This window comes from Mesoplodon densirostris, chromosome 16 (genome assembly GCF_025265405.1).
Source record: "Mesoplodon densirostris isolate mMesDen1 chromosome 16, mMesDen1 primary haplotype, whole genome shotgun sequence".
In the NCBI taxonomy this organism is placed as follows: domain Eukaryota; kingdom Metazoa; phylum Chordata; class Mammalia; order Artiodactyla; family Ziphiidae; genus Mesoplodon; species Mesoplodon densirostris.
The window spans coordinates 76,701,433-76,725,447 of NC_082676.1; the positions used below are offsets into that span (position 1 = coordinate 76,701,433).

The 24,015-nt window shown below is 39.0% G+C and overlaps 2 pseudogenes; both read right to left on the reverse strand.

Moving 5' to 3' along the window:
- Positions 1–5,572: 5,572 nt before the first annotated feature.
- Positions 5,573–5,986, reverse strand: LOC132477008 (V-type proton ATPase subunit G 1-like; annotated as a pseudogene).
- A 6,809-nt stretch (positions 5,987–12,795) lies between these two features.
- Positions 12,796–18,749, reverse strand: LOC132476285 (large ribosomal subunit protein uL6-like; annotated as a pseudogene).
- Between the last annotated feature and the right edge of the window lie 5,266 nt (positions 18,750–24,015).

Here is a 24,015-nt window from a genome sequence, read left to right on the forward strand (position 1 = left end):
CCTAGGTCTGTGGTTCTAAACCTAGGCTACTGTTAGAACCATCTGTGGAGCTTTGTAAAATATTCTCAAACAATCCCTACCCCAGGTTAATTAAATCAGATCCTAACAGTGGAAAATGGACAAGGGGATTTTTTTTTTTTTTTAGAATTTTAATGTTACTTTATTTTTAGATTTTTTGGATATGGACCATTGTATTAATTCTTCATGGAATTTGTTAGAATACTGCTTCTGTTTTGTTTGTTTGTTTGTCTGTTTGTTTATATACACCAGGTTCTTATTAGTCATCAATTTTATACACATCAGTGTATACATGTCAATCACAATCGCCCAATTCATCACACCACCACCACCACTCCCCCGCTGCTTTCCCCCTTTGGTGTCCATATGTTTGTTCTCTACATCTGTGTCTCAATTTCTACCCTGCAAACTGGTTCATTTGTACCATTTTTCTAGGTTCCACATATATGCATTAATATACGATATTAGTTTTTCCCTTTCTGACTTACTTCACTCTGTATGACAGTCTATACATCCATCCACATCTCTACAAATGACCCAACTTCGTTCCTTTTTATGGCTGAGTAATATTCCATTGTATATATGTACCACATCTCCTTTATCTATTCGTCTGTCAGTGGGCATTTAGGTTGCTTCCATGACCTGGCTATTGTAAATAGTGCTGCAATAAACATTGGGGTGCATGTGTCTTTTTGAATTATGGTTTTCTCTGGGTATATGCCCAGTAGTGGGATTGCTGGGTCATATGGTAATTCTATTTTTAGTTTTTTAAGGAACCTCCATACTCTTCTCCATAGGGGCTATATCAATTTACATTCCCACCAAAAGTGCAAGAGGGTTCCCTTTTCTCTACACCATCTCCAGCATTTGTTGTTTTCAGATTTTCTGATGATGCCCATTCTAACAGGTGTGAGGTGATACCTCATTGTAGTTTTGATTTGCATTTCTCTAATAATTAGTGATGCTGAGCAGCTTTTCATGTGCTTCTTTCCATCTGCATGTCTTCTTTGGAGAAATGTCTATTTAGGTCTTCTGCCCATTTTTGGATTGGGTTGTTTGTTTCTTTAATATTGAGCTGCATGAGCTGTTTATATATTTTGCAGATTAATCATTTGTTGATTTGTTTGCAAATATTTTCTCCCATTCTGAGGGTTGTCTTTTCATCTTGTTTATGGTTTCCTTTGCTGTGCAAAAGCTTTTAAGTTTCATTAGGTCCCATTTGTTTATTTTTGTTTTTATTTCCATTACTATAGGAGGTGGATCAAAAAAGATCTTGCTGTGATTTATGTCAAAGTGTGTTCTTCCTATGTTTTCCTCTAAGAGTTTTACAGTTTCTGGTCTTACATTTAGGTCTCTAATACATTATGAGTTTATTATTGTGTATGGTGTTAGGGAGTGTTCTAATTTCATTGTTTTACATGGAGTTGTCCAGTTTTCCCAGCACCATTTATTGAAGAGACTGTCTTTTCTCCATTGTATATCCTTGCCTCCTTTGTCATAGATTAGTTGACCATAGGTGTGTGGTTTTATCTCTGGGCTTTCTATCTTGTTCCATTGATCTATATTTCCATTTTTGTGCCAGTACCATATTGTGTTGATTACTGTCACTTTGTAATATAGTCTGAAGCCAGGGAGCCTGATTCCTCCAGCTCCGTTTTTCTTTCTCAAGATTGTTTTGGCTATTCGGGGTCTTTTGTGTTTCCATACAAATTTTAACATTTTTTGTTCTAGTTCTGTAAAATATGCCATTGGTAATTTGATAGGGATTGCATTGAATCTGTAGATTGCTTTGGGTAGTATAGTCATTTTCACAAAATTGATTCCTTGATTCCAAGAACATGGTATATCTCTCCATCTGTTGGTATCATCTTTAATTTCTCTCATCAGTGTCTTATAGTTTTCTGCATATGGGTCTTTTGTCTCCCTAGGTAGGTTTATTCCTAGGTATTTTATTATTTTTGTTGCAGTGGTAAATGGGAGTGTATCCTTAATTTCTCTTTCAGATTTTTCATCATTAGTGTATAAGAATGCAGGAGATTTCTGTGCATTAATTTTGTATCCTGCAACTTTACCAAATTCATTGATTAGCTCTAGTAGTTTTCTGGTGGCATCTTTAAGATTCTCTATATATGGTATCATGTCATCTGCAAACAGTGACAGTTTTACTTCTTCTTTTCCAATTTGTATTTTTTTATTTCTTTTTCTTCTCTGTTTGCTGTGGCTAGGACTTCCAAAACTATGTTGAATAATAGTGGCGAGAGTGGACATCCTTGTCCTGTTCCTGATCTTAGAGGAAATGCTTTCAGTTTTTCACCATTGAGGATGATGTTGGCTGTGGGTTTGTCATATATGGCCTTTACTGTGTTGAGGTAGGTTCCCTCTATGCCCACTTTCTGGATAGTTTTTATCATAAATGGGTGTTGAATTTTGTCAGAAGCTTTTTCTGCATCTATTGAGATGATCATATGGTTTTTATTCTTCAGTTTGTTAATATGGTGTATCACATTGATTGATTTGCGTATATTGAAGAATCCTTGCATCACTGGGATAATTCCCACTTGATCATGGTGTATGATCCTTTTAATGTGTTGTTGGATTCTGTTTGCTACTGTTTTGTTGAGGATTTTTGCATTTATATTCATCAGTGATATTGGTCTGTAATTTTCTTTTTATGTAGTATCTTTTGTCTGGTTTTGGTATCAGGGGGATGATGGCCTCATAGAATGAGTTTGGGAGTGTTCCTTCCTCTGTAATTTTTTGGAAGAGTTTGAGAAGGATGGGTGTTAGCTCTTCTCTAAATGTTTGATAGAATTCACCTGTGAAGCCATCTGGTCCTGGACTTTTGTTTGTTGGAATATTTTTCATCACAGTTTCAATTTCATTACTTGTGATTGGTCTGTTCATATTTTCTATTTCTTCCTGGTTCAGACTTGGAAGCTTATACTTTTGTAAGATTTTTTCCATTTCTTCCAGGTTGTCCATTTTATTGGCATAGAGTTGCTTGTAGTAGTCTCTTAGGATGTTTTATATTTTGGTGGTGTCTCTTGTAACTTCTCCTTTTTCATTTCTAATTTTATTGATTTGAGTCCTCTCCCTCTTTTTCCTGATGAGTCTGGCTAATGGTTTATCAATGTTGTTTATCTTCTCAAAGAACCTGCTTTTAGTTTTATTGATCTTTGCTATTGTTTTCTTTGTCTGTATTTCATTTATTTCTACTCTGATCTTATGATTTCTTTCCTCCTGCTAACTTTGGGTTTTGTTTGTTCTTCTTTCTCTAGTTCCTTTAGGTGTAAGGTTAGATTGCTTATTTGAGATTTTTTTTGCTTCTTGAGATAGGCTTGTATAGTTATAAACTTCCCTCTTAGAATTGCTTTTGCTGCAACCCATAAGTTTTAGATCGTTGTGTTTTCATTGTCATTTGTCTCTGGTATATTTTGATTTCCTCTTTGATTTCTTCAGTGATCTCTTTCTTATTTAGTAATGTATTGTTTAGCCTCCATGTTTTTGTGTTTTTTACATTTTTTTCCCTGTAATTCATTTCTAATCTCATAGTGTTGTGGTCAGAAAAGATTCTTGATATTATCTCAGTTTTCTTAAATTTACTGAGGCTTGATTTGTGACCAAAGATGTTATGTATCCTGGAGAATGTTCTGTGTGCACTGGAGAAGAAAGTGTAATATGCTATTTTTGGATGGAATGTCCTTTAAATATCAATTAAATCTATCTGGTCTATTGTGTCATTTAAAGCTTCTGTTTCCATATTTCTTTTCATTTTGGATGATCTGTCCATTGGTTTAAGTGACGTGTTAAAGTCTCCCACTATTATTGTGTTACTGTTGATTTCCTCTTTTATAGCTGTTAGCAGTTGCCTTATGTATTGAAATGTTCTTATGTTGGGTGCATATATATTTATAATTGTTATATCTTCTTCTTGGATTGATCCCTTGATCATTATGTAGTATCCGTCTTTGTCTCTTTTAACATTATTTTAAAGGCTATTTTATCTGATATGAGTATTGCTACTCCAGCTTTCTTTTGATTTCCATTTGCATGGAATATCTTTTTCCATCCCCTTACTTTCAGTCTGTATGTGTCCCTAGGTCTTAAGTGGGTCTCCTGTAGACAGCATATATATGGGTCTTGCTTTTGTATCCATTCAGCAAGCCAGTGTCTTTTGGTTGGAGCATTTAATCCATTCACATTTAAGGTAATTATCAATATGTATTTTCCTATGAACATTTTCTTAATTGTTTTGGGTTTGTTTTTGTAATTCCTTTTCTTCTCTTGAGTTTCCCACATAGAGAAGTTCCTTTAGCATTTGTTGTAAAGCTGATTTGGTGGTGCTGAATTCTCTTAGCTTTTGCTTGTCTCTAAAGCTATTGATTTCTCCATGGAATCTGAATGAGATCCTTGCAGGGTAGAGTAATCTTGGTTGTAGGGTCTTTCCTTTTATCACTTTAAGTATATCTTGCCACTCCCTTCTGGCTTGTAGAATTTCTGCTGAGAAATCAGCTGTTAACCTTATGGGAGTTCCCCTGTATGTTACTTGTCCTTTCTCCCTTGATGTTTTCAATAATTTTTATTTGTCTTTTGTTTTTGCCAGTTTGATTCCTATGTGTCTTGGCGTGTTTGGGTTTATCTTGTATGAAACTCTCTGCACTTTCTGGACTTGGGTGGCTATTTCCTTTCCTATGTTAGGGAAGTTTCCAACTGTAATCTCTTCAAATATTTTCTTGAGTCCTTTCTCTCTCTCTTCTCACCCCTATAATGTGAATGTTATTGCATTTAATGTTGTCCCAGATGTCTCTTATGCTGTATTCATTTCTTTTTATTCTTTTTTCTTTATTCTCTTTTGCAGCAGTGAATTCCACCATTCTGTCTTCCAGGTCACTTATCCGTTCTTCTGCCTCAGGTATTCTACTATTGATTCCTTCTAGTGTAGTTTTCATTTCAGATATTGTATTGTTCATCTCTGTTTGTTTGTTCTTTAATTCTTCTAGGTCTTTATTAAACATTTCTTGAATCTTCTTGTTCTTTACCTCCATTCTTTTTCCAAGGTCCTGGATCATCTTCACTCTCATTATTCTGAATTCTTTTTCTGGAAGGCTGCCTATCTCCACTTCATTTAGTTGTTTTCCTGGGGTTTCATCTTGTTCCTTCATCTGGTATGTAGACCTCTGCCTTCTCATCTTGTCTATCTGTCTGTGAATGTTTCTTTTTTGTTGTTCCACAGGCTGCAGGTTATTAGTTCTTCTTGCTTCTGCTGTCTGCCCTCTGGTGGATCACTGCTTCTGTTTTATGTTTTGGTTTTTGCCCCCAAGGCTTGTGGGATCTTAGCTCTGTGATCAGTGATTGAACTTGCACCCCCTACCCCCTGGTGGTGCAGTGGTTGAGAGTTCGCCTGCCGATGCAGGGGACATGGGTTTGTTCCCCGGTCCGGGAGGAACCCACATGTTGCGGGATCTTTAAAAAAATGTTTTGTTTCTTTTTTTTAAATATACAGACATAGTTTAATGCCTTTTCACAAGAATATAACCCAAGCCTTGTTAAAGACTCATATTCTATGAAGGCATCTAAAATGCCAATCCACGGCACAGCGCTTTTGCTCTTCCCCTCCATTTATGTGGTAATTCTCATGGATTTCTGGCCGGATGTCACAGACAAAGGCCAAGAGGTTATCCAGGACTTCATCCCTGTTCTGCCGGAAATAGGTCTGAAGGATGGTCATCTTCTCCTGGGTGTCCTCCTCCACTTCAGTGCTGCAACTGCCGTGGGATCCCAGAGCCTCAGCTTCCTTGGCCTTGAACTCCTTCTCCCTCTGCAGGCGGTACTGTTCAATTTCAACCTGGGCTTCTTCTTTGGCCTGCTTCAGCCTCTGGTTCTTTCACTTGCGGGCCTTGCACACCTACTCGGCGGCCCGCTTCTCGGCCTGGAGCAGCTGCTGGATGCCCTGTGACTGACTGGCCATAGCTGCGGTGAAGGCAAAGGCAAAGTCTTAACCACTGGATTCCCAGGGAAGTCCCAAGGGGATTTTTTGAAAGCACCCCAGAGTATTAATGTACAGCAAGGCAGAGACCATTTCTGGGTGTTATGTAAAAGCAATATAAATTTGCTGTTTATTTGGTGCTGGAATATCTAGGGAAGTAGAGATTCTTTAGTACCTACAAGCAAGTGCTGTAGATCACAAGATGTCAAATGCTAAAAGGAAAATGATAGGAAAAGTTTCCATTGGCTGAACCCTCAATGGAAGCTCAAACTTTGTAGACTCCTCAAGACTTTACTGATAATGTATTCTCTCCCAACAGCTACTCATAAGTAGTGAAATACTACTGAATAGAGGAGCTGAAATGGAGGAAATGTATGACATTTGCCTCCTAGGAAGAAAGATTTTCTTTGACCAATGCATTTCATAAGTCCAGGAGGCAGCATCAACATAGAATACTATGTGAGCAGTGCCCCCTGCAGCTGTGCATGCACCAGCCCTGTCTATAATTCATCTTCATGAAGAATGCACACCACTGAGGCAAGTTGGATTGACAGTACTGCCTCTTCCTGAGGTTCATTTGGCTTCACATTGCTAACATCTTCCAAGGGATTTCAAGTCACATTTCTCTTTATCTTCAATAAATTATCCGAAGAACTCCAAGGGCCATAACATTTCATAAGGAACTCAGCTCTGGTAACAGGAAGGCAATACTTTTGATCTCTAGCTTTTGAGGTAGGCAGCTGGAAATATAGCCAAAGGATTTCAAGTTCACAAAAGTGAAAGCAAGGGAAATCTGTTAATCCCTGTTCACTCTCTAATATTCCTGTGTCTTTCTATGTGACATAGAATTGGTAGGCTCAGAATTTGCCATAAAAACACTGTTCACTTCATGCTTGGTTCTTTAATAACATCTTAACTCTTTCACTTACTAGCTATGTGACTTGACAAGTTATTTGACTTCCCTCTGTTTCTTTGTGTGTAAAATAGGGGCACACATTTACTATAGTAGTGATTAGTACTATTCACCAAATATTGCCTGTTCCTTCCACTTCTGGATATACACTGTGGGGTTGCACTCCCTGTTCTGCCCCCTTGTGGTTGGGTGGTGCCAGGTGATTAGCTGTGAACAATGAGTTGGGAGCAGAAGTGATGTTTGCCATTTCCAGACTCGAGCTTTGAGTTGCAGGTTTGAGACTTCCTAGGTCTCTTTCTCTCTCTGCTGCTGCTGGTTACGCTGTCAGCCAAGGAGAGATGAAACAGGACCCAGAGCTGCCTGTCAGTGGATATGGTGGTTTATAAACAGCTGAGATTACAGACTATTGACTACCCTGACTAATAGACTTATCTGTAGGTTTGTGGTGAGGACTCAATGGGATAATATATTGTAGGCAATTGCTCTGCTTACTATCTGTCACACTATAATGTGCTAAATACACATATGTTTCCATCTTTCATTTAAGTATTACTGGCCTTCTCTGTCTAAATATTTGCATTTGTGTAGCTTTCAGGATTTAATTTTCAGATCAGGATTGAATGATACAAGCTACCTTTAGAAGTATCAACTCTGACCTTTACTTATACATGAAAATTATTCATCAACAAGTTAGTAAATCATATTTTCATCTCGTGATAATTGGTGATATAAAAGAACCTCTAAGAACTTAACATTACTTTGCTCACAAAAGTGAAATAGTGATGACAAAAACTGTATCTAATCTTCTTTTTAATAAATAACCACATGTAACTGATTTACTCATCTCTTACCAAATCAAGTGAGGGAAAGCTAACCTGGTTTATAAATATTGGAGGAGTGTTGAGTTTTAACACATAATAAATGCAAAGCATAAGGAATTAAAGAAGAAACTCAAAGGAAATAATATTCTAAAATAACGTTGGTTCTTCCTTTCTCTCATTGCCATTTTTTCAAACATTTATGTTCTACCTATAAATATGCACCTGTATAAATTATGACTAAATCTATTTACACTGCTTCACAGTAAATATTTTGCTGAATGTGTGGGATTTTAATCTCCGGTGTATTGTGTACTAAAGGATAATTGATTTGGCAACAGAAATGGATAGTTATGTTCCATTAAAAGCCACCTCTATAATTCATAACTGGACTGAGGTTCTGCTCCCAAACCAATGATATGCTTAACTTCCAAAAGGTCTAAAACAAATTTTCCAGTTATGATTTCGAGAGTCATATTTTCCTCCATTTTAAAAGACTGCAATATTTATATTATTTTCCATGGGTTCTCTAAATAATAGCTAAATGCCTTGACAATAAGTTGATTTGTTAAATTCAGTGATCTCTTGATAAGCAGTAGTTTGATTATTTGCTCATATTTTCAATCATCATGTCATTTATTTAATTTTTATATTAATTTTTAATAATTTTTCTTATAAAAGGAATACATAATCATACAGAAAAAAAACCTTCAAATTAGGAGAAAAAGAAAAACAGTCACCCATTATTCCAGCCCTAGAGAAAACCAGTTACCCTCTTGAGGACTTTTTATTCCAGTTATCTTGCTCTGCATACATTTGCCATAAAGGTACAATACAAATACAAAGTAATATATACTGTTCTTTTTGGATAAACAACAAGGTCCTACTGTATAGCACAGGGAACTATATTCAATATCCTGTGATAAACCATAATGGAAAAGAATATGAAAAAGAATATATATGTATAACTGATTCACTTTGCTGTACAGCAGAAATTCACACAACATTGTAAATCAACTATACTTCAATAAAATTAAATAATAATAATAATAATATATACTGTTTTTTAACCTTCATTCTTGATTATAAATGTAACCTATATGGCTCCCTATAGAGAATTCTGAAAATATAAAAATTAAGGCAAAATCATAAACCAGGGAAAACCCATCAGAGATTACCATTATTCATATTTTAGTGCTTCCATTAAAAGCAATCATTAATCAACTACTTCAGAGTTCACTCAAAGAAATATTCCCTAAAATGGTCCTCAGAAGCACGATTACGTTTTCCAAATTTTTATTCACTTCTGAGTTGGATCACCATCATTCATCACGAATTTGCAATAGGAGACAACTACCTGTTACAACCTGATGTTATAGATACAAAAGACCCAGCCTCTTGTCACCAAGAGCTCCAGGTTTGGGGAGGATACAGACTAGAAAACAATGACAATACAGAGTGATTAGGTCTAGCATTTGAGATAAGCTCAGTCTGCAACAGAACTTGTTGGACAGAACACAAACCTATCCTGCTGGGGGAGAAAGAGTCAGGAAAAGAAGCTTCCTGGAGGCTATGCAGTAGGGCTTCACTCTGAGGGAGGGGTTCAGCCAAAGACAGGGAGGAGGAGAGTCAGCAGGGAGCATCCACTGTCCAGGATCAAAGATAATCCCACATTGTTGGAAGATAGAAAGATCGAGACAAGAGATGAGGTGGGAGAAGTTGGCACAGGTTTTGTATTCCATAATGAGTCTGAGTTTTATGGAGAAGGTAACAAGGCAATTAAGCAACAGAGTTGACATGATCAGTGTGCATTTAAGAGGAGCATTCTGGCTGCAGGTGGGAAGGGATGGGAGATATGGCAAGGCTGAGGGCACAATAAGCTACGGCAGTCATCCAGATTAGACATGGAGAGGACTGGAGTGAAGGCAGTGGTAGCAATCAATGTCAGGAATGTCAAGGAGGCTTAGAATATTCCTTACCCCTCCATGTGTCACTTGGGGATTAAACTTGGATATTGATCATGCCAGCCAAATTGTTGATAAGGCAATATCTCAAGACTTACCTTGATGATCTCCTTTGATATGACATTGAACAAGACAAATAAGGATATATTTTGGATCCTGCTCCAAAGGGATCATCATATAAGACCTGGGTAAGATTCCAACACTATAATTGAAGTCAGGTAATAGGGACATGTGCTATATCACTCATGGAGAGCGAATGGCTTGAAGAACCTTTTAGGGCAACATGACCACTGCAGAAGAACTAGAAAAATACTTTGGGTCATGGTGATTTATCTGAGCTGCAAGTTGAAAGTAGAATAAATATATTCTGAACAATGTACTTACTGAATCATAGTCATTCATAGTATATTAACAAGAGAGTTACCCAAATGGGTACACATTTGCTGAATAAACAAATGTTGGATAGGGGATGAGGACTTACAAATGCCAAGGTATGTAGAGGTTCAATATCAATTTTTTTATCGACTGGGATCACTAATGTGGTTTGCAGAGTTCTCTTAATCAAGGTGACTGACACTGAAAGTTATCCAAATTTTTTAACACAGTGCTTACACCTGTCTATCATTTGGCTGCTGAAGGCTTTTTTTTTTTTTTTCCTTTAATGATTAGAACTTTCTGAAACTGGTTTGGATTGCTTCTTGAGGGGATAATGAGTTTGCTGTTACTAGAAGTATTTTTTTAAAAGGCTGAAAAGCAAAACACTGGAGGACAAGTTTTAAGCAGGATTTATATGCAGATTAAAATACTGGTTTATAGCTTTAGACGGTTTTATTTTTCTGTTGTGGTCATGGGATGGTATGTTTATATATTACAGTAAGTCCCCTACATAGGACCCTTCAAGTTGCAAACTTCCAAAGATGTGAACGTGCGTTCACATATCCAAACACGTAAGTTAGTACACGTGTCTGGTGTACATTGTCACATATGTGCATCCTCTACAAGTGGTTGTGCTTTCGTGTACTTTACTGCACAGTACTCTATAAAATACAGTACTACAATATCTTTATTTTAAGCCTAGGATGTGCAGAAGCAAGCATAAAAACAGCAGTGATGTAGCTGGCACTGCTAAGAAGCACTAAGCGATAACGATGGAAACAAAAGTGAAAATAATTGAGAGAGTGGAGAGAGGTGAAAAGATGGTATGTGTCACTCCTTATAGTAACTGAAGAACTGAAGAGATTCATAATGAAGGAAATGCAATCCAGTGCTACCATGTCATCTATGACAAGGAAAAAAAGAGCTACTACCCAGACATCACTGGATCATTTCTTCAAAAGGGTAGATAGAATTGAATCCAGCAAGGAACCAGAACCTGTGTCATCCACATCAGGCATGAGTGAAATTGCAGCTTGCCCTCCATCTCCTATTGCTGACGATCCTTCAGCTCTACCATCTCCCACCTCCTCTCCCTCCTCCAGTCAGTAACTCTTCTTGACTATTCAGTTGATGCCAGCCCCTGTATGCCAGCTGTTGTACTATACTTTTCAAGGTACTGTATTGTAAGATTAAAAATGTTTTATTTCTTGTGTTTGCTTTTTATGTATATTTGTGTTAAAAGTATTGTAAACCTATTTTGTGTTTGTTTGTTTTTTATGCATTATTTGTGTGAAAAGTATTATAAATCTATTACAGTACAGTACTTTATAGCTGATTGTGTTACTTGGGTACCTAGGCTAACTTTGCTGAACTTACGAACAAATTGGACTTACAAAAGCACTCTCAGAATGGAACTCATTCATATGTAGGGGACTTACTGTACTTTTTCTTCCTTGCTACGCAGCACTACATAAACAAATGCAACTAAGTTGATAAAAGATTTAAGATACAAGGTCAGAAAACCAGATACCTAGAATTCTTTTAACACACATACTTAAAATTTGCATATGGATGATTAAGTTGGACCTTCTTACAAAGCAATGATTTAAATTTTTAATTCATTCAGCCTTAATTGAGAGCTAACTTTGTGTTGCCGGATATAAAAACAGATAGGTCATATATAAAGGGCTATTTAAAATTGTATCAAATTACAGACTGAGTACAGATGTCTACTTCCATCATACAGCCCATGCAATGAAAGAAAACTTGATGAAAATAATCCATCATAGTGCAGAAAAATATAAGGTTTTCCATCAGAGAGGAACAAAAATTGTGAGAAAGCTTTGGAAGATAGAATACAGTCATGTGCAAACAAGACAAAAACTCCAAATACATATGGGAGAAAACGATTCTTTCAAAAGTTGGAACTACCAGAGACACCCCAAAAGGACCGTGCCACCAATGGAGGAGTATGATTTAAGGGGACCCTGCCATTGCATGTTGATAAGTGATGCTGTTGCCATCGATAAGATTTCAGGAAATCTGTTAAGAAGTGAGATCTGAGATGGCTTCTTTTATATATATATATATATATATATATATATATATATATATATATATATATATATATATATATATATATATATATATATAGTTTTTAGTCTTCTTTCTAGCACTACTTACTGCATGTGCTCAAGATGAAGCCCCGTGTCCCTTGGGAGTTATTACATTGCAAAGAAGAGAAGTGTGACTCAGACAATTTTGACAGTGACTCCATAGCAAGAAAAAAATCATGAACTCATTTAAGTCCTTCTCAATGCCACACGATTACTTACAGAATACTGAGATCCTAAGACAAACTTCAGGACTAGTGTCTGAGAGATATGGAATTACCTTTCAGCTGAGAGGCAGGACAAAGTGGGGAAGTTGGTAAACTCAAAAATTTTGAGAAGTCCAGCCCCAGGTATCTGGATTGTCATCCCCACTGTCTTTAGAAGGGGCTGAAAATTTCTGTGTCTCCAATGAGAGGTCTCTTTTTCTAAGGAACTAGATTAGAAAAATCTCGGATTGAAGATGGGAACTCTCAAAGCAGCAGCCAGTGAAGATAGGATTAGGATTTTTCCCCAAATCAAGAGCTTTTATTGCAGCTTTAAAATGTCACAGATGAGTCCGAAGTATCATCTGGCATCCTGCTGCTTCTGTAGCTGGACAATGTAGATCTTATTCATCAGTCTGCTGAACTGTTCCTTTTTCAGAAACAGAGATAGCATCCGAAAGTTTTCTGATATCCTTGTTTTTAAGTATTGTGGCTTGACGAATCAAAGCAGCTGAATTTGATACAAGTTCAATGTCATTTCCTTCAAAAATGAACTCATCTTTCTAGGCTTGAGATACTAAACAAGCAATGCCTGACCTCATTTGAACCCTGTGGATGTATTTTTCACATCCCCCAAATTTCAGACTTCAACAAGAGAACCATTCTCCTAATTAATGATGTTGATGGGGAAGTGAGCATACACGGACCTCATCTTGTAAATGGAAGCCCAGTGTGACACCCTTGACCATGTTCTGTACACGACTACAGATAGTGTGCACCACTGCCAGTTCCTTTCTATCTCCCCACCCTTTGTCAACCCGGAGCCTCATTTTTTTTCTTTCCCAGGAGACTGAGTTCTACATTAATATGATTGAAGTCCCTCCACAGGGTGCCTCTGGGCCCTTCTCAATAATTGTGCATCCCTTCAGAGTGATGTCGACATTTTCTGGAATGTTGACAGTCTGATTTTGAGAATGGTCTTCATTCTTGCAGTAGATACGGCAAAAAGAGTGGGATTAGGACATTGGACTAATGGGTGGACAAAGAGAAATTGACTAGAAGAGAGAAACATGATGTTGAAATGGTAGCAAATAGAAAATCTGAAAGTTTATCCTGCAGGAGGGCTAAAAATAATTTTACTCTGAATGAGAATGTGATTGCTAAGAATCACTCTTCAAGCAATCAAGGATTTAAATTTCCTTGTTTCGACTCAGAATTTCAATGGGAAAACGGATGCAGAAGACTTCAGGACCACTCCCCTCTTCACATGGCTGGCTTCTTCCCAACCTCTGGGTTTCAACTTTAAGATTGCATTCTTAACATAAGGTTCTCTCTGACGACTTAGCAATTGGGTCTTATATAGTGCATTGAATGCAACACACGTGTGTTCTAAAGTCAAGTGGTTAGACACCGATGGGCCTCCAATACTGTTTATGGACATTTGCATCCCAGGTAGACGCTGTCAGAGGAACTGTGTCCTGCCCAGTTCCTGCTGGTCCTCTCTTCCAACTCTTCTCCTCACTGACAGCCTCTTATAAACCTCTTGCCACTCTCCTGGAGGGCTTTCTCTGGCTGCAGGTGCATGATCCAGCATGCAGGCTGGAGGTATCTGTGAATCAATGCCTCCAGAAACAGCCCTCAACAGTCATCCAATGGAAAATGTTGGATAAATACCCCAAAACTCACCTCTCAGGTGGGGCAACACTGAGGCATGTTATGCAAAGTCTCCTGAGAGTCTCCAGAGTCCTAAGGCCCAGCTGCCCACATCAGGAATTCTGCTCATTTGCACACCCTTTGATTGGTTTTCTTTCCTTCCTTGTCTCCTTCTCCACTTGTCTTCCAGTGGTTCCTGGGATTGTCCCCCAGATAAACTACTTGCATTCACATCCTTATCTCAGAGTCTACTGGGGAAACCCATACTAAAACAGCATTTTTCCACATAAGAAATTTAACCAACTATGGAGGAAAGTAGATGAAGACAAATTTGAACTAACAATGACTGATGATTAGAAAGCAAAGAATAACAGCAATTAAAAACCAGAGAGAACACCCCTAGGGATGCACTGATCAGTGTTTCCACCAAGCCTTGTGGGAGTGCATACTCCCCGCATGTGCACAGCAGCAGTGCACGTTTTCCAGTGCTGTGAAAAATTCAGCGGAAGCCAACTTCCATTGGAACCCTGACTTAACTGTTCTTATTAAACTCCAATATCGTGCTATTTAAAACATATGAGGGACTTCCCTGGCAGTCCAGTGGTTAAGACTCTGCAATCCCAATGCAGGGGGTACGGGTTCAATCCCTGTTCATGGAACTAAGATCCTGCATGCCACAAGGAACAGCCAAAAAAAAAAAAAGGTATGAATACTAAATTTTAGTAAAAGTTAATTCCTCATATACTCACTAGTATGTAGCACTTGCCTATATGTATAAAATATGAAATGAGGGCTTCCCTGGTGGCGCAGTGGTTGAGAGTCCACCTACCGATGCAGGGGACGCGGGTTCATGCCCCGGTTCGGGAGGATCCCACATGCCACAGAGCGGCTGGGCCCGTGAGCCATGGCCTCTGAGCCTGTGTGTCCGGAGCCTGTGCTCCGCAACGGGAGAGGCCACAACAGTGAGAGGGCCCGCGTACCGCAAATAAAAAAAATTAAAAAAAATATGAAATGATATCTTATGGTACATCATTTGCTCATAATAAAGAGAAAGCTTTGTGCTTTATCAGTTTAAGGTTCCTGAAAGTCTTGTGGATACTGGTCCATACTTTCACCAACCCTGCACTAAATAGAGACCATACTAGGAAAAAAAAAAAAAAACCCATTATCACAAGCAAATGCCCACTGTTTTCCTGGCAGCTCGACCCCAGGACCAAACATACTTTAAACAGTTATGTTTCTAGTCCCTGAATGAGTAAACATACCTTCATGGGGAAAAAAAAAAAACATACAACAGTCTTACCAAGTTGCTTCTTTTTTTTTTAACATCTTTATCGGAGTATAATTGCTTTACAATGTTGTGTTCATTTCTGCTGTATAACAAAGTGTATCAGCTATATGTATACATATATCCCCATATCCCCTCCCTCTTGCCTCTCCCTCCCACCCTCCCTATCCCACTCCTCTAGGAGGTCACAAAGCACCGAGCTGACTCCCCTGTGCTATGCAGCTGCTTCCCACTAGCTATCTATTTTATACTTGGTAGTGTATATATAAAAAACTAAAAATAGAACTACCATATGACCCAGCAATCCCACTACTGGGCATATACCCTGAGAAAACCATGATTCAAAAAGATACATATACCACAATGTTCATTGCAGGTCTATTTAAAACAGCCAGGACATGGAAGCAACCTAAGTGTCCATCGACAGGCGAATGGATAAAGGAGATGTATATGTACAATGGAATATTACCAAGCCATTGGGTTTGATATTTACTACTCTCTTTCTCGGGTCAAGGCTGCAGAGTATAAACTGGGCTCCAGCCAGGTTATAACCACTTTCCTTCAACAGTCATTTTCCAGGAACTTCTGTTTTCTGGAAGAGATTTTTAAAAATAGTACCTGGGAGGAAATCAACCATGTTTATGTTGCTGAGTGATTCTAATATGTTTGAGGGGGAGCATGGCTCATCCATGTTAAATCATTCACTGTTTGCAGAGAACTTCCTTTGGATGTAGATTTTCTTATTCTCCACCACCAGCAGCTATTTTTCTAGTCGCCTATATGTGTTTGCAAGTTTGTCTCCCTCAAGTGGACTGTACACGAGTGGACGGCCATGATTTGCCTAATCTACCTCTGCCTGCCCGCCACAGTGCAGGGCAGTAAAGGGAGAGGGGAAGCCGGTCTCGTTGCGGGAGGGAAGAGGAGAAGCCCTGAGGCGGGACTTCCGCTGCAGCGCCCTCTGTAGACCCCATCGATGGATGTGAATTCACCACCAGCTTGGCTTCCTTCCCTTCCCCATCAAGTTTCCCCCATTCCTTTAAGGTCTCCCTGAAGCCCTTCCTGAATAAACCATTTGAACATGATTCTTGTCTCAAGGCTTTCTTCTGGGGATCACCAACTGACTTCAACCCAGAGGACTGAGAATCAGAGCACTGGAAATATGCAAGTTAGTGGTTACCATCTTGTTTTAGTTAACGGTCCTCGATTTCCAAGGAGGAGAAACTCATTCAAATTAACTTAGATGGAAAGTTTACAAAAGACTTAAATTCCAGAGGTACACCATGGCCTTGGGAGAATTAGAAAGTCACCTTAAATGTGTTGGGGTCACATAGGCTCTCTTCTCTGATTCTCCTAGCACTTGTACTCATCTTTTTTGCTGCAGTTAATATTTTCTATGATGCCTTAATGTGCTGTGTTGGCACATGGCTGCAGCTTACTAAGGGAACAGAACCCTTGCCCTGTCTCTACTCTAATTCAGCCTCTTAGTGCCCTAGGTCCAAATGCCAGGGGGAAAATTCAAAACACCAGAATCTGATTATCCCACCTAGGGCAGGTGTCGGCTCCATGAAAATCAGATGTTGCCTCAGAAGTAGGGTCATCTGCCCCAACACAGCCACTTCTTCAACAGTACTGTGGACATGGGTGGGCTTTTTCAAGAGGGATTGTAGGCTCAAGGCAATGACTGACATCTTTAGGACAATTACAAACCAAGACTTTTTTGTTTTGCCATCAGACGTCTCAGTGTTGGCCCTGCCCTACCCTGTCAAGCATAGAGATTCCCACTCACTTGAATATGTTCCATCAACCTCGGTCTCATGGGCTTGTTCACCACATATCAACATGCTAGGCTAACTCCATCTCCATGCCATCTGTCTCATTGGTCCTCAGATGATACAGGCTTTGGCTTTGTTTCTACAAACACTATCTTTCCTTTATTTCCTACCTTCTCCATGAAGCCTTTCCCAAGAATTCCAATCCTCCCCTAATGCAAATGCACTATTTATATTTTGTCCATTTGTCCGTGTTGCATGGTAGAAGCAAGGTTATCTTCCCTATTCAGTAAGCCCCTCAAATCGGTGGGACATCATACTTCCTGTTTCTATTGCTTCCCCTACAGCACTTGGCATCATTCTAAGCATACAGTCAGCAACACACAGATGCTCTGCTTCATGTATTGGCTGAGGTAACTACGCTTTTCTACAGCACTTACTTCAGTGCCTTCCTCATAGCTGGAATAACAAGCCTTTGAATTACCGCCCCTCAGGTGGTACCACTGCAATGTGAGCTCGCTCTAATACCAACTGCCAGTATCCTCATCTCTCACCAGAGGGTGTTCTCCCAAACAGCAGAAAGCCACCCTGGCCTCAGACACAGTAGACTGGACAGTCTGGGCAGTTAACCACTGGCAGCCCTCAACCAGTGATGCTTAGAGGCAGGGGGATATATAACCCAAATCCCTTTCCCTCCGTAAGTCAACTCTGAGTCTTGTACATCAGCTCCCAGAGCTTCCCACTGGACTTGAGCTCTGGTCGCCCATGGTGGTAACTTGCTCCATAAGGCTGCCTACCCTTCCTGTGTCACCTCCACACCTCCGTGCTAGTGTTTCCTGGGACCACCTCCCACGTAAACTACTTACACTTGAATTCTTGTCTCAGGGTCTGCTACAAGAGAGGGGACCTACACTAAGACAAGATTCAATAAATACTCATGATTGAAGGAAAAGGTGATTTTGCCTTCCCCCTCACAGGCCGAGAAGCCAGGCCAGGGGCAGGGCTGGATTTCTCAAGCCCAAGGAGGATAGAAGTCTCAATTTCCATGCTGTACCTCAAAAGTGGAAATACCCAGAAAGGAGAGGCTTCATGGGAATCAGTTTAAAACACAAAGCACTGTATCCTTGGGGGCAGGCTGTAAAGTTCACGGTACCCAGCTAGGTCTAGAGAAGGCAGTTGCTGACAACACAGCTGCTCACACTTTACTGGCCCAATTTGGGATGGGCGATATATATCTTGGCAGCCCAGAAGCCAGACCCCCATTTTCCCCAGTTTCCACTAATACATAACAGAGATGAACCGAGGAAAAATAACTACTCTTAGACTTTTTGCTAACCTTGATGGACTACATTTGACTTGAGTTATAAAATCAGAAAAATGTCCCCTCTCTTGCATCTTAAATTTTGGAAAAATTTCTACCTGCTAAAATAGTTTTCCAGAAATGAAGCGGACAAAAGCCATACAAATGCTTCAAGGATGATGGGAAAAAGCAGTTACCCCGGATCAACTGGAAAGGCAGCTTGAACATTTCTGATGGTTGATTGCATAACCATCAAGTTCTTGAACATTTAACATGTTAGTCCTTTGTTTGCTGGAGGAATGCAATTGCTCAATGAAATGCAAAAGAACTTGACAGGACTGTTTTCATGATTACCTACCAAGTTCTTGCTTTAACTTGTTTGCTTAATCAAATGTCTACTTATGATCTCTTTGGGAGGTTCTAAATTTCATTAGCTCTTTCTTTAAAGAGAAGTTAATCTACTCAGGAAGGAAGGCTTATTCATCATAGGTCAGAGAACATTGGCATTTCCTAATAATTAGTTCCAAGCCTCAGTTTCTAGACGACTAACCAGTTCAGCAAAATCCTGGTTCAGCAGAACCAGAACCTGTTTTCAGCAGAACCACTGCAACCAGTGCAAAATGTAATATCTCATTGAACTGTTTTGTCATTACAGTCCCAACGTTTGGCTATAGCTAAGCAACAATTAGATCAAATGATGCTTATCTTTTCATTGAGGAGGATCTACAGAACAGCTCTCTGTCATAACTTTAATTTGAGATCTGCCCACTATCCTGATGAAAACCATCTTAATGAACTTGTGAATTTCTCATTGTCTTCTATTGAAAAAATGTACAGCAAGTTTCCTGCTCAGCTATGCATAATCAGAAGGTGAACACCCTCACTGCTGTGGACTTGAACTTGAATAAAAACTTTGTCTTCTCAGACAGATGGCATGCTAGATGGAGGAGGGGCTTATAAAAGCCTTTAGTTTACAAATGAAGGATGTCTTCCCTCTGCATATTATCATGGTAGTCAGAATAATGGACCCTTACCCCAAAATGTCCACATCCTCATCCTTGGAACCTGTGAATATGTTTCCTTACATGGCAAAATGGTCTTTGCAGATGTGATGAAGTGAAGGATCTTGAGATGTAGAGTTATTCTGGATTATCTGGGTAGGCTAAACCTAATTACAAGGGTCCTTAAAGTCACAGAATCTTTCCCGGTTGTAGTCGGAAGGAAATATGACTACAGAAGAATGGCCAAAGGCATGTAATCTTGCTAGCTTTGAAAATGGAGGAAGAGGACACAAGCCAAGGAATGTGGCTGGTCCTAGAAGCTGGAAAAGACAAGAAATAGATTCTCTCTTAGAGCCTCCAGGAATGATCACTGCCCTGCTGACACCTTGATTTCGGCCCAGGGAGGCCTGTATCAGACTTCTGATGTCCAAAACTATAAGATGATAAATGTGTGTTGTTATAAGCCACTAAGTTTGTGGTAATTTGTTGCAGCAGCAATAAAAATCTAATACAGTTATACTTAAATAATTCCTGGAAAAACTTATGAAAAGAAAATATATATTATGTTAAAGTTATTTCTTCTCCCCCAAAATATCTAGAAGTGTGAATTTTCTCTTTTCTTTTCTTTTCCACCATCCAGGATTAATAGCTATTAACTCTTTGTGTTTGTGGCCTTTCATTCTGTTTTGTAAAAAAGTACAATATTCATTACAGTTGAACCTCAGGTCCCCTTTAGCCATAACGCCAACTGCATTCCCTGACCCACTCCACCAATCCTAATCATATTTTAACATATAATTTTATAATCTATTAAAAATATTATATATAAATGTATAATCATTCGTGTGCACTTTAAATTTTTCCATATAATGTCATAGAATTAAGGGCTATTTGACAAAAGCTGGAAAACAGGACACAAAGTCACTACCAAAGATGATGCATCTTAAGAAAGAAAGAGAGGTCTAGCTGATAACTCCCTGGCTTCTCCCTGTTTTCCCTTTGCTTTCTATCTCCTGTCTCCTGGCCACATTTCTCACAGGCCAAATCTGGCCAGAAGCCAATTGGCTGGGAAGTCCTAGAAATGTAGTTTGCAGGATGAGCCCTCTGCAATGCAGAAGAGGACAGGGGAGTGTGGAGAATGGAGCTGAAAGCAAGCTGGCTTTGCAGGGTGTATGCTAGATTTGCAATTAAGTCCTTTAAAAACCCTACAATTTTCAGCTTTCCAGAATGAGGGTCATATATTTTTGTTTTGTTACCTGTTTGTGCCAGAGGACCTTTGAATGCTTAAAAGGAAATTCTGAAGAAGTCCCTACCATGGGGATGGGGGCCCAGAGGGACTGGAGCCCCCCAGTTGGCAGGCCCCTTGAGACTCGAGCCCTCATTTACCTTCTGCTGTAACTGTATCTTCCAGCTTCTGAGCAGGACGAAGGACTCTAGAATCATGATCTCTGAAAAGTAGGAGAAATGAAGCAAAAGTTAAGCTTCCCAGGGTGGGCAGATTATTTCAATAAAAATATCAGACATATATAAATGAAAACATTGACATGACAGCAACAAAAATATGCAATATGAAAAGATTTCTGGAAACAATCTACAATATCTCCTGTTTTTCATTAAATAGGATATTTCCCTTTTTATTTTATTGATTGATTTATTATTATCATTTTTGATTATTATTATTTTGCCCTTGCCACACAGCATGTGAGATTTTAGTTCCCCGACTAGGGATAGAACCCACGCCCCCTACAGTGGAAGCGCGGAGTTCCACTGGACTGCCGGGGAAATCCCTTTTCCTTTTCAAAATAAAATTTTCAGGAATTCATGTTTTTTACCCTTCAACTAGAAGAGCGTCACATAGACCAAGAGAACAAACCAAAGGGTTGTTCACTAATCAAATAATAACATGAAAAATAATCAAAACTGTTTAATTAGATTGTTCCAGACTTTTATAAGGAAAACTAACATCAGAGGGGTTGTTGACACATTTCTTCAATGTTTTCTCAGCGTAAAAGCTCACATCCTGAACGCTCTCAGGTTCAGAGGTTTGATAAGCTCCACCCTATAGAGTACAAGTAGGGTCTTCAAATCATTATTTAGACAGAAACTATAGACCAGCACCATCCAATAGAAATATAACATGAGCCATGTTCAAAAAAATAAAAGGTGGTGGGCGAAGTAAGTGAAGGGGGTCAGAAAAGGTACAAATTTATAATTATGAAATAAGTCATGGGGATATAATGTACAGCATGGTGACTATAGTCAATAATGCTGTATTGCATATCTGAAAGTAGCTAGAAGAGTGGATCTTGAAGAAAAACAAAAACAGAAACAGAAACAGGTGAAATTAATTTTAAGAATATCTTAAACTCAGTATATCAAAAATATTATCATTTCAACATGTAATCAATATAAAAATAAAATCATTTTGCTCTTTTTCAAACCTAATCTTTGAAATCTTACATGTATTTTCATGTACTTTCACCATGTCTCAATTCAGATACTAAATTTTTATTGGAAATACTTGATTTGTATTCAGATTTTATAAAACTTACAGTTGCTAAGAAAAATTCATGTACTCTGGTTATTCCAAGCATACATTTAAAAAAAGTTCTTTAGGGGCTTCCCTGGTGGTGCAGTGGTTGAGAGTCCGCCTGCCGATGCAGGGGACACGGGTTCGTGCCCCGATCCCGGAAGATCCCGCATGCCGCAGAGCGGCTGGGCCCGCGAGCCATGGCCGCGGAGCCTGTGTGTCCAGAGCCTGTGCTCCACAACGGGAGAGGCCACAGCAGTGAGAGGCCCGCGTACAGCAAAAAAAAAAAAAAAATAAAATAAAATAAATAAAAAAAGTTCTTTAGTGACTGAATCAAGTATAAGTTTTTAAATTTAATTTTAGATTAAAATTAAATAAAATTAAAAATTCAGTTTCTCACTCATAACGGCCACAGTTTCTGTGCTCAGCAGATACATGCGGCTCACAGCTACTATACTGAACAGCAAAACACTCCATCAGAGACAAGGACTTGTAAAAACCTGAGGTTTTTTTCACCTTTATAACTTTTTCATGCTACTTTTCGAGGTGACCTGTTTTTTCTTCATAAGGATTAATCTGAAGCCTTTAAGTAAAAAGTACCTGTGTTCTTGTTACTGGTGTCCATAAGGAAGCAATGGCTAGAGAAGGAGGGAAGCTTCATGTAAGAGTGAGAGGATGTTTGTTGGCCATCAAAGAAAGAAAAGCAGCCTAACTCTCCAAGGTCTTCTGGACAGAAAGAATGGAGGCCCCCAGAGCAGAAGAATGGGCTTGGAAAGTGACCTTGTTCACTTTCAGACAGGGCTCTTTGTCACAGATGACAGATGCTTGATTCCAACTGGCTTTGACAATGAAGGTTCTCTGTGGGCTTGAGGAACTAAAAAGTCTGCAGGCTCTGTAATGAGAAGCTTAGACATGGCTGAATCCAGGGGCTCAAATAATATCCTTAGGAATTGATTTATCTCAGTCTCTCAACATCAGGGCCCACTGTATTGCTTTCAATCTCAGAGTTTCTCCAACAGTGGCAAGATGGCTGCCAGCTATCCCAACCTCATGTCCTGTTCTTCACGTCCCTACCAGAGAGGATGCTTCTTTCCTAAAAGACCCAGCATAAGTCTTAGGGCTGATGGTCATTGTCCTCTGCTTGGGACACTTGATAACTTCTTAAATAATCCAGGCCTGATTGACTTTCCAACCTTGGAGATGGAGCGTCAGATCTGCCCACTCAAACCACATGGATTCAATGAGGGAGCGTGGTTCCCAGGGAGAATCAGGTTGCTGTCACTAGGGAGAGAGAGAAGCGTGCTGGGCAGGAAAAATCTTTTGTATGTCAGATCAAGACACTTGGCAATGAGGAGGCTAGTTGGTTCCCCTAAAAATGATGATGGTTATTCAGATTTTATGTGGCTTCATTAGAAATACTGTATCATCTGTCAGGTGTTCCATCTCCTTTTTCCATTAGTCTTTTGGGAATCCACACCTTTTTCAAGTTACTTAACCTTGAGGAAGTTGTTTAACCTCACTGTGCTTCAGAGTTTCCATCTGTAAAATGGGGACAATAATAGGACCTACTTATCACATTTATAATAAAAATTAAATAAGCTAATATGTGTGAAATATAAGATAGACAATTTATGAATAGAGTCTGGCAGAAGACAAGTTCTAAAAAATTCCACTAAATAAACATGCAAAAATGTGATATATACTTTTCTTAGAAGATTCATTGCCTTCTCAAATGAGCTCATATATGACTCTTTCTGTCAAAGTAGGTTTCAGAGACAGGAGAGACTACTGAAAATGTTTATTGGATCAATGAATGAATCCCATTGTCAGAGTTAAGGATGTGTATACTTTTTTTTTTTCAAAGGCATACCTATGTCCTTAAATAGAGTTTGCTTGTATTGTGATTTCTCTCTTAGGAACATATGTCAGAATTTAATTAAATTTAAACCAGTGCATTCCTCCTGTCAAAGACACTCTGACTCTGGTTAATGTAATGGCACCAAGGAACAATCTGGGTATTGTGATCATCATGAGGAATTGTCTCCATCTCTATTCCATTCTTATTGTCCCAATACTTGGCTTA